This window comes from Tinamus guttatus, unplaced genomic scaffold, assembly GCF_059628265.1.
Source record: "Tinamus guttatus ecotype Peru unplaced genomic scaffold, ASM5962826v1 Tinamus_guttatus_pri_ptg001150l, whole genome shotgun sequence".
NCBI lineage: Eukaryota > Metazoa > Chordata > Aves > Tinamiformes > Tinamidae > Tinamus > Tinamus guttatus.
In genome coordinates, this window is record NW_028289684.1 from 3345639 (window position 1) to 3356095 (window position 10457).

Sequence of the window (10457 nt, forward strand, 5' to 3'; positions counted from 1 at the left end):
CGTACAGTACCTGGATGCTGTTGGAGGTCAGCCATTCCATGGTCTCAGCCTGGTCCCTTGTGGCCATCTGGCTGCTACCCAGAGCCTGCAGCAGAGAGAGAGACATTTGCAGGGCAGGTCCAGCAGCAGTGTACTCCGGTCCCAGGGCTTCTCTTGCTGCTGCAGTTAGGCAGCCTGTGCCCAGTGCCAGCAGTGCTGCAATGGCCTCTCACCAGCTGTCCCCCTTCCTACACGTCACAAGCCTGTGCACCCAGCGACCCTGGGAAAGGTTACCTGGCCACAGCTGCTATGAGACTCCCAGTCCAAGGGGTCCTCTTCATGGCTGCGGACAGCCAGGCTGGTGGTGCCCAAGCCTGAAAGACAGCAGGAAGCATTGGCAGGATGGTCACAGCACCAGCTCTGGCTTCAGGGCCTCATGTCCTCTCCCCGCACAGCCTCTGCAGGGCTACTGCCTGCCCACTGCTGGCCCCCTCCCACCAGCAGTCCCTTTTCCCACTTGGCACAAGACTGTGCTCACAGCAGTAACCCTAAGAAAGGGTCCCTGCAAGAAATGCCCTGCAGACTTGGCCTATGTGCTGGCTGCCAGGGCCGTATGTGTGGCTGTTCACAGGGCTTTGCCAGGTGCTGCAAATGCTCCCACGTGGCAGGAGGTCTCCTCCAGCCCCTGAGTCTCAAGGAGCTGTCCCACTGCCCGCAGTCTCCTCTCCAAGAGCCTGGCAAGCACCGCCAAGCCTGCAACCCCTCTCAAGACTCCTGCAAAACTGCGACCACAGCAGTCTCCCTGCAGCCTCTGCCTGCAGGTGCAATACCTGTCCGCTGCAGTAGTAACTCTCCCACTCCATGGGCTCCTCGAAGCCGTATTGAGTCATGCTGTCCTTTTCCTAAGGCTGCAAAACGGCAGCATTTGGAGAAAAGGCCATAATGGCAGCAGGTTCTGGGTCTCCCTGCCTGGGACCAATGGGGCACAGAGCAGGCAGTGCAACTGCCAGCAGCAATCTCCTTCCTGCTGGCAACTGCTTTTGCAGGTGGGGAGCCAAGGACAAGGTGGAGAAGAGAGAAAAAGGGAAATGTGGCCTGAGCCCCACGGTGGATTTGGGGCCTCCCCCTGGAGCCATCCTGCAAGCTGCCTTGGAGCCCTGCAGCTCCCCTTCATCTTCCAGCTACCATCGGTGGCCCCTTGTGCTGCCCGGACCTGCTACACACCTTGAACACTTAAATAACAACATAATTTTAAAACTTCAACAATAAAAACAACAGCAGCAGCAACAATGGCAACAGTCTTTACACAACCAGCTATGGAACAGAGGCAGCAGATAAGAGACAAGGCCACTGGATCCATCCTGGACTCCTCCTGGTTGCAGTCGACCAGGCCACTATTCCCCATCATCTGGAAGAGAGCAGGAGACCTTGGTGGGGATGGTGAGTGGGGAAGGGGAAGGACAAGCACATCCAGCAGTTGCAAGGGCTGTACCTGGCTGCTCCCATAGCTGAGCCATCCCACAGGATCTGGTTGATTCCCTGCAGGCCCCACATCTGTGCGCAGAGCCTGAAATAGAGAAGGAACCATTTGTAGGGCAAATCCCAGAGCCAAAAAGCTCTAGCCCCAGGGCCCTTCTTCCCACAGCAGGAAGCAAGAAAGCAGGATGGGGCCAGACTCAGGCCCAGCTCTCCCTGTGCAGCCGGCAGCAGGGGCAATACCTGAATGCTGCAACTCGAGGTCTCCCAATCCATGGGCTCCTCGTTTGTGCAACAGGCCATGGTGTTGGTGCTGGGAGCCTGGAAGAGAGCAGGAGAGCTTGTGGGGACGGTGATGGTGTCAGCGCTGGCTCTGTGCGCGGGGCCTCGTGTCCCCTGCGTGCGCGGGGCAGGCGGTGCACAGAGCCAGGGCGCCAGGCTCAGGCAGCAGCCCCCGAGGCCTTGGCCGCTGCTGGCCCTGGCGCAGCTCTGCCCCAGCACCCAGGCCTGCCAGAGCTCCCTGGTACCTCTGCCATGAGCCCTGCGGTTCCTCTCACAGAGCCAAGCACCAGTCGTCCCGGCGCAGCCTCTCCCTGTGTGCGCAGTACCTGCCCACTGCAGCCGGAGCTCTCCCACTCCATGGTTTCTACGCCAAGGTGTCCATTTTTGTGACTCCAGAGGCTGCAAGAGAAAAATGAGGCCTTGGCATTTGCACCCCTGAGAGCAGGGGTCTCTGGCTCGGGACTCTCTTTGCATCTCCCTGCCCAGAACTAGTGGGGCCCAGACCAGGCAGTGCTTGAGCTTTCCTCCTTCCCACTGGCAGCACCTTTTGCAGGCAGGGAGCCAAGTGAAAAGCGGAGGAGAGATAAAAGGTGAATGCAGCCTTACGGCGCTGTAGCCTGCAGCAGATTGGGAAGCATCTCTGCAGGCTGTGGGGGCTGGGGTAGGGGTGTCAACCGAGACGCACAGATGACCAAGGACTTACCCTACTGATGACACTAATGATGAGTGAATCCCTGGTCATGACTGAGGTTTCCAAGTGCTGACCAAGATGTTCTCCTGAAGTGCTCCTGGCCTCAGGCCCCTGGGCAGACCACAGCCAGGCAACAGCCCCATCGGCATCAAGTAGTTATGCTCATGGGCCAGCTCCACCTCAGCTGCAGCTCTGGGGGTGGGGGACCAAGTATGTGGAATAGCAGAAGCAGTGGGACACATCCTGGATGGGGCTGCTGCTTCCAGAGACACGCACCCACCACAGAGACCTGAAACTGTCACAGACCTGAGCCAAGGCATCTTGCCAGCAGGTCTGAGGAGCTGTCATGGGGAGCTGGCACAGGCAGCCCCCTGGCAACCCTGGGTAGAAGACTGTATTTCCTTGCCTGGCAGCTCAGCACCCTGCAGCATCCAAGGGGTCTTACCCAAGGTCTTGAAAGGCAGGATGCCATCCCTGCCATTCCCCAACACAGCATTTCTGGTAGCTATTTGACACTTTCCTACCTCATGCTTGGGAGCAGACATAAAGTTGCTCAGTGTGTGCTCTAGAGCTTGGCAGTGCTGTGTGCATGACTGCCAGCAGGGTTTACAGAAGCTACCTTGCTATGGGGACAGGGGCTGCGAGCACTGCCACGGGTCAGCCTAGCACATCATGGTGGGGCAGGCTTGGTCTACAGTTACTGCAAACGCTGCCTGTGCAAATGTTTCTGTACCCTTCTAAGCACCACAACACCTGGGAAGAACCAAAAACCTCTCGAGGGCCTTACAAAGAAAATGCTTGAAGAAATAGAGTACAAAACTGCAGCATCAATGTCTGGGAGAGGAAGGGGAGGTACATTCAGGGATCAGGTAGTGGAAAACATGGACAGATATTCAGAGAAAGTGCTTCCCTCTCTACAGAAGCTGAGCTTGGAAGGCATCACTCATCTCAATGAATCACAGTAACGTTACTACTGGAAACTGCCAGGACACAGGACTTGTGTTTTCACACTTGCCTGCTCATTGCTCCTAGAGAAAAACAATCTATAAAAAAGGCAGAGTCTGCTCTGGTGAAGACCTGAAAGGACTTCTCCCTTGCCCTTTATCAACTTCCACCTACTGTGTCTGCCCCTCAGTTCCAACGCAAGCTGTCTTGGCTGAACAGTTTTGAACCACTTGTTTCCAGACTTTCCTACTTGGCATAAGAACAGGTCAGGGGCTCTTTTTATTCCCCATTCCTGTATTAGCATGAAAATGTTGTGATTCACAGTAGGTCAGGCTTTCTTACTTTTTGAAATTTTAAAAAAGTTAATTTTTGTCTTTGAACTTACTCCCAAGAACCCTGACATAAATAATCTTTCCACTGGCTTCAGTCCTCATTTGGCTGTGAAGCCTTCAACACTAAACAGCAACTGAATCTAAAAGCTTAACCTACTGGAGCTCTGTCCTATGAGCAGAGGCTCAGAGAGCTGGCATGGACTTGACCCAGAAAAACTCAGGGCTCATCCTACCAATGTTACAAAAATGCCCATTTTGGAATCATCCTGGCTCATCACTTCTCATTCGCATTTTCACAAGTTGGTTGTTTTAGTAAGTTTTTTTTTCCTCCAAGTTAAGAAGCCTTTCTTCGTTTTTCACCTAATTAGCTTTTCCGGAAGCGTTGTGACAGTCTAAGCAATAACAGTGCCAGTCTCTTCTGCTCAAGGAGGTTCAAGGGGCCATTGTCAGGCCACTGGCTTTTGGAAGAAACAATAGTGACAGTGAAATTAGCAGTCAGAAGCCAGATGTTGTTACTTGTATGGCTTGGTCACAGCTGCCAACTCCAGCAACACATATCACCTACTACTCCAGAGGTGCTGCCAACGTTGTACCAACCAAGGAGGTCGCAAAAATGAAGCACTCTCCCTCCACCACCCCCCACCACTGTCAGCACAGCTATGCATGCAGCGCGCTGCCAGACACCAGCTTTTATGGGACTTCCAGCTTGTTCGAGAAACTTCTGAGCCAATCAAGGCTGGGAGTCAAAGTCCTTTCCTTTTATGGAGGCTGCTCCTTGCTCACGCCTCGAGGCTGCTTGAACCGGTTGGAACGGGTGGTTGTGACTCGTTTTTGAAGGGAAGGGCTGGGGAGTTAGAAACACCTGAGCTTGGTTTCAGGCTAGATGGAATTCCAACTGGGAAACACTAAATAAGCTCTAAAACACCTCATGCGGTCTATTTAGGTACAGGCACACCTCAGAATGCTGCAGGTTCAGGATGGTGACTGATGGTGCTGCTGAAGGTTGAGGTTGTTGGAGCCATTTCTTAAAGTCAGCCAGCAATGAAGCTTGCTGCATCAATTGACTCCATTTTCTAAATATGATTTCTGTACAGCGTGTGGTCCTGTTTGAGAGCATTTTACCCACAGGAATATCTTTCAAATTGGGGGTGATCCTCTCGAACAATGTCTGTTCTTGTCAAAGTTTATGCAATGTTCTGTATCCTTTGTTGTCATTTCGACAATGTACACAGCATCTTCACCGGGAGCAGATCCATCTCAATGATGTTGCCCATCCATAACTTCCATTAAAGTTTTGTCATGAGATTGCAGCAATTCAGTCACATCTTCAGGCTCCACTTACAGTTGTTTTTTTTTTTTTTTCCCTCTTTATCTGCAGTTACTTCTTTCACTAAAGTCTTGAACCCCTCAAAGTCATCCATGAGAGTTGGCATTAACTTCTTTGAAGCTCCTGTTAATGTTAATATTTAGACCTCCTTCCATGAATGATGAATGTTCTTAATGGTATCTAGAATGGTGGAACTTTACAGAAGTTTTCCAGTTTGCCCAGATCCATCAAATAAATCACTATCTCCAGCAGCTATAGCCTTACAAAATGTATTTCTTAAACAGTAAGATTTGAAAATTGAAATTATTCCTTGATCCATCGGCAGCAAAATGGGTGTTGGCTTAATAGGCATGAAAATATCATTAATGTTGCTGTACATGTGCATCAGATCTCTTGGGTGACCAGGTATCCGTGAGCAGTAACGTTTTTAAAGGAATCTTTCTGCGCAGTATGTCTGAGCAGCTTAAAATGTTCAGTAAACTGTGTGGCAAATTGTTGTTCCATTTATAAAGCACAGGCAGAGTAGATTAAGCATAATTCTTCAGGGCCCTACCATTTTCAGAATGGCAAATGAGTGTAGGCTTCAGCTTAAAGCCACTAGCTGCATTCACTCCTATCAGGAGAAGCAGCCTGTCCTTCAAAGCCAGGCATGGACTTCTTTCCAGCTATGAAAGTCCTAGAAGGGATCTTCTTCCAATATAAGGCTGTTTTATCTGCACTGAAAATGTGTTTAGTGTAGCCACTTTCATCCATTATCTTAGCTAGATCTTCTGGATTGTCTGCTACAACTTCTACATCAACGCTTAGTGCTTCACCTTACTCTTTCATGTTATAGGGAAGGCTTCTTTCATTAAAATTCATAAAACCTCTGCTAGCTTCAAATTTCCTTCTATACCCTTCTTTCCTCTCTCAGTCTTCATAGAATTGAAGAGAGTTAGGGCCTTGCTCTGCATTAGGCTTTCGTGCACTTAGCACTTAGAGCACTTTCGAGCACCATTCTAGGTATATTAATAGGGCAAATTTCAATATCGTTAGGTGTCAGGGAAGAGGTCAAGAGAGAAGAAAAGACATGGAGCAGCCAGTGAGTGGAGCAGTCGGAATCCACACCGCATATACTGTTTGCTCTCTCATATGGGCACACTTAGTGGCTCATACTAGGCCTCAGTAAAGATTGTCCTTTAAATAAGAAACAGTAAACAAATATTAAAATATATAGTCTATAGATATACGCAAACTACAACAGTGTTTATTCATAGGGGTTTGCCTGCTCATGCAAGTGCTTCCACGCAGCTGGGCAAGGGCCTGGGAGGTGTTTGAGCCTTAGTGCCAGGCATGTGCTTCCCTGCTGCAATTGCAGGAGCTGTCCCACTTGCCTCCAGCGCTCTGCAAGGCACCTCCCCTCCAAAGGGTTGCAGGTACTTCTGTCAGGGCCTACACCAGATGCTCTGGGAAAACCAAGACCCCAGCTTCCCCTGTGCAGCTGGTAGCAGGGACAATATATGGAGACTGCAGCTATAGCTCTGCAACTCTGGGGGTTCATCCCAGATTCAGCCTGCCAGGTCATGGGTGCTCAGAGCTTGGGAAAGAGCAGGAGGCATTGGCAGGGATGGTCAAGCAATAGTTCTGGCTCTAGCCTAAGGGCCCTGTGTTCGATACTTCAGAGAGCTGAGCAGGATCTCGGCCAGCAGCCTGTCCTTTTCCGAGATACAGAGGGTTGTAGGCAGGCAAGCAGGGAAAGTGCAGGTTTGGGCCTGTCCTTGGCTCACAGGGGCCTGGGCAAGGCTGTTCTACAGGACATGCTTGGCCCTCCAGGCTTTTAGCTGCCACTGGGAGAGGTGCTGGCAGGTGGCAGGACCCTTGTTGCTGTCATGTCTCTCAGCCTTCGCCTCTCCAGCCTTGGAGCTGGGCCTGTCCCCCTCAACTCCTCAGAGCAGCCAGCTCCTTTGCAGGAGGGTGTCCAGCACCTGTGGCCTCTTTGCCCATCTGGGAGGTCCCAGCGCTGATGCAGTCCAATAAGCCCATCTGAGAGCTTGTCCTCAAGTGTTCCTGCCCAGGAGTTGCTTGAAGGAGGCGACTGCTTGGCTGTCTGAAGCCTGAGGCAGGACAGTGTCTTGAGGACACCTTCTGCCTCTTCTCCCAGGACCTCCCCAGCACCTCCACATGGGAGAAGAAGAAGGACAAGCGCTTCCTGCAGCTGCAGAGGCTGTACCTGGCTGCTGCCATAGCTGAGCCATTCCATTGGCTCTGGCCTATTTCCTGAAGGGCCTCCATCCATGTGCAGATCCTACAAGAGAAAAGGAGGCATTTGTAGGGCAGGTCCCAGAGCTGGTGGGGATCTGGCCCCAGGGCCCCTCTTCCTGCAGCGGGAAGCAGGATAGCAGGAAGGGGCCAGGCCCAGCCCCAGCTCTCCCCATGCAGCCAGCAGCAGGGGCAATACCTGGAGGCTGCAGCTCGAGGTCTCGCAATCCATGGGCTCCTCATTTATGCATCTGGCAAGGGCTTGGGTGCCTGGATACTGGAAGAGAGCAGGAGAGCTTGTGGGGACGGTGATGGTGGCAGCACTGGCTCTGTGCGTGGTGCCTCATGTCCCCTGCGTGCGCGGGGCAGGCGGTGCACAGAGCCAGGGCGCCAGGCTCAGGCAGCAGCCCCCGAGGCCTTGGCCGCTGCTGGCCCTGGCGCAGCTCTGCCCCAGCACCCAGGCCTGCCAGAGCTCCCTGGCACCTCTGCCACCAGCCCTGCGACTGCTCTCGCAGAGCCAAGCGCCAGCCGTCCCCGCGCCGCCGCCTCTCCCTGTGCGCACAGTACCTGCCCACTGGACCCGTAGCTCTCCCACTCCATGGCTTCTGGCCCACAGTTCTTCACTTTTTTGTCTCCAGAAGCCGCAATAGAAAAGGAGGCCTTGGCTTTTGCATCCCTGAGATCAGGGGTCTCTGGCCCAGGACCCTCTTCATGTGTCCCTGATCGGAGTAGGCAGTGCTCTGCCTGTGCACAGCAGCCTCCTTCCCCCTGGCAGCTCATTTTGCAGGGAGGGAGCCAACTGAAAAGCGAGGAGAGAAAAAGGAAATCTCAATGGTCAGAGCATGATGTTGCCCATAGTGGATTTGGGTTTTCCCGCAGGTTGTCCTGGAGCCCACAGCTGCCCAGCATCTTCTGGGCACCATCAGTGGCCCCTGCTGCTTTTTGCCCCACTACATACGTGGGTATGCTATTCCCTGGCCAGGCCTCGAGCCAGTGTGGGAACCCCACAAAGCATCTGTGTTCCTGTGGGGGCTGGGGCAGGGGAGTCGGAAAGGATGCAGTGGGGAAGGGTGGTCATATACTAGAGTTAACCAAGTTGTTGATGACTATGGACTTACCCTACTGATGATGATCAGGCCAGAGTTGGAGCCATGAAAAAGTGTGGTCATGTGTTTGACTTTCCCTAGCACTGATAATTCTGATGGCTGAGAGACAATCCTTGGTGTTGGGCGTACTGCGTAGGAATGAGGTCTCCTAGTACTGTGCTAGCTGCCCTGCCAAAGCTACTTTCAGCTGGCAATGGAGCCAGCCCAAAGTTGTAGAGCCTGGGGGTCAGTGCTGAGTGCTGCAAAGATAGCCCGTGTGACTTGCCAGGCCTTGGCGGGGATGCCAGCAGGTGACTGGAGCTTTCAGGGTCTCCCAGGTGACAGACGCTGGCATCAGACCACACAGATGGAGCAAACCCCTTGGTGCAGAACTGGGCAGCAGGGTGGCCCCATCACATCCCCAAGCACTCATGGCCTTGGACTGGAGGGCAGGCAGCAGCCCCAGCACGGCCCAGCTCCAGCGCAGCCCTGGGACATGTAGACCAAGGAAATGAGGCAGCAGAGGCAGTTGCTGTTCCCGGTTGCAGGAGTTTCCCTGTCCGGTGATGGACATCTCATTAACATACCCACACATGGCTCCACGCACCCTGGGGTAGTGACCCTGTTTCCCAGGGTCAGCTTGCTGCCACTGCCTCTCAGGTGCTCAGGACCCCAGTGCCACTTGTCCTCACAAAGAAGGGAGATGGGTTTCAGGAGTTGTCAGAATCCTCCAGCCTTACCCAGAGGCAGAGCAGTGCTGATGATGGGGTTTCTTTTTCTGATGGGAGTAGTCTTACGTACATGCTGATGTTTACCACCCCTGGAGATGGGTGTTCTGCTACTACCCTCACAGCCCTATTTACTCTAGAAAGTTCATTAGACATGGTTGAGATGTTTTCCTTGGTAGCCCAGTTACCCCAAAGGCCCGTTTTGCCCAGCTCTCACGTTCTGCATCTCTTGTAAGCTGGTGGTGGTCTGGGAACCTCTGGTGTGGTGGTGGGCTTCTGCTCTCCTGGTGGGCACTTTGCAGGCTGCAAGCCCTGCAGGTCAGCCCAGCCTTTGCAGGGCTCATGCACCAGTTCCCATCAAACAGATTCCCAGGGCCTGCTCTGCCTGAAGAAGGAAGAAGGAGCATGTGTCTGCCCTGACCAGTGGACCAGGTATCACCTGCTGCACAAAGGCCTCACACCAGGAAAGCTGAGGGGCTGGTGCAGGGAGCCCACAGCAAACCTGGGTAGAAGATGGTAGTTACTTGCCTGCCTGCTCATCCCCCCGCAGCCTTCATGGGGCTCCCTTGCCATTCCCCAGCACGCATTTCTGGTAGCCTTTTGGCAGTGTCCTACCTCTTCTGGCTTGGAGGAGACACAAATCACTGTAGACTTTGCTCCAGAGCTTGTCAGTTCTGTGTGTGTGACCGTCAGCAGAGTTTAGAAGGACTGGTAGGCCACAGGGCAGGGGCTGCGAGCACTGCCACGGCCACAGCCTGGCACCAGCGTGGCCCAGCTACAGGTAGCAGGGAAGCTGGTACATTTTAGCAGTGCACCTGCCCTCCCCAAGCTCCAGCATGCTTGTAGCCCCATTGCAGCCAAAACAGAGGCCTCTTAAAGTTGGCAACCAGGCACTGAGTGAGCAGTGTTCCCTCCAAGGGACACCTCAACGGCTACTGCTGCTATTATACCAGAGCCCACTCTGGCAAGAGGGGGAAGCAGATTGGAGAGGTCTGGTGACTGCAGTAGCCTTGGACCACAACCTGTAGCTGCTAAGCATAAAACCTGAGCCTCCACAAGCAGCCCTGGCATTGCCCGTCGGGAATAAGCCTTGTCCCAGTGACTCAAGATGCCAGGCTGCTGCAGCACAGGAGACACACAGCAGAGCATGTCCCTCTGGCCAGAGAGACACCTCTTGTACCTGTCCCCAACCTTAGTCTTTATGCACTGTGAACACAGAGAAGACATGGGCATTTCAAGTCCTCCCACCACCTCTCCTTGCAGGTGTCCCCCTAGGAGATTATCCTTGATTGGCAGCCACTTTGTCCCCTCACTGTATTTGACATGACAACCTTTTATCTCCCCCTTGCTGCAGCCAGAGGAAATTCAGTAGTG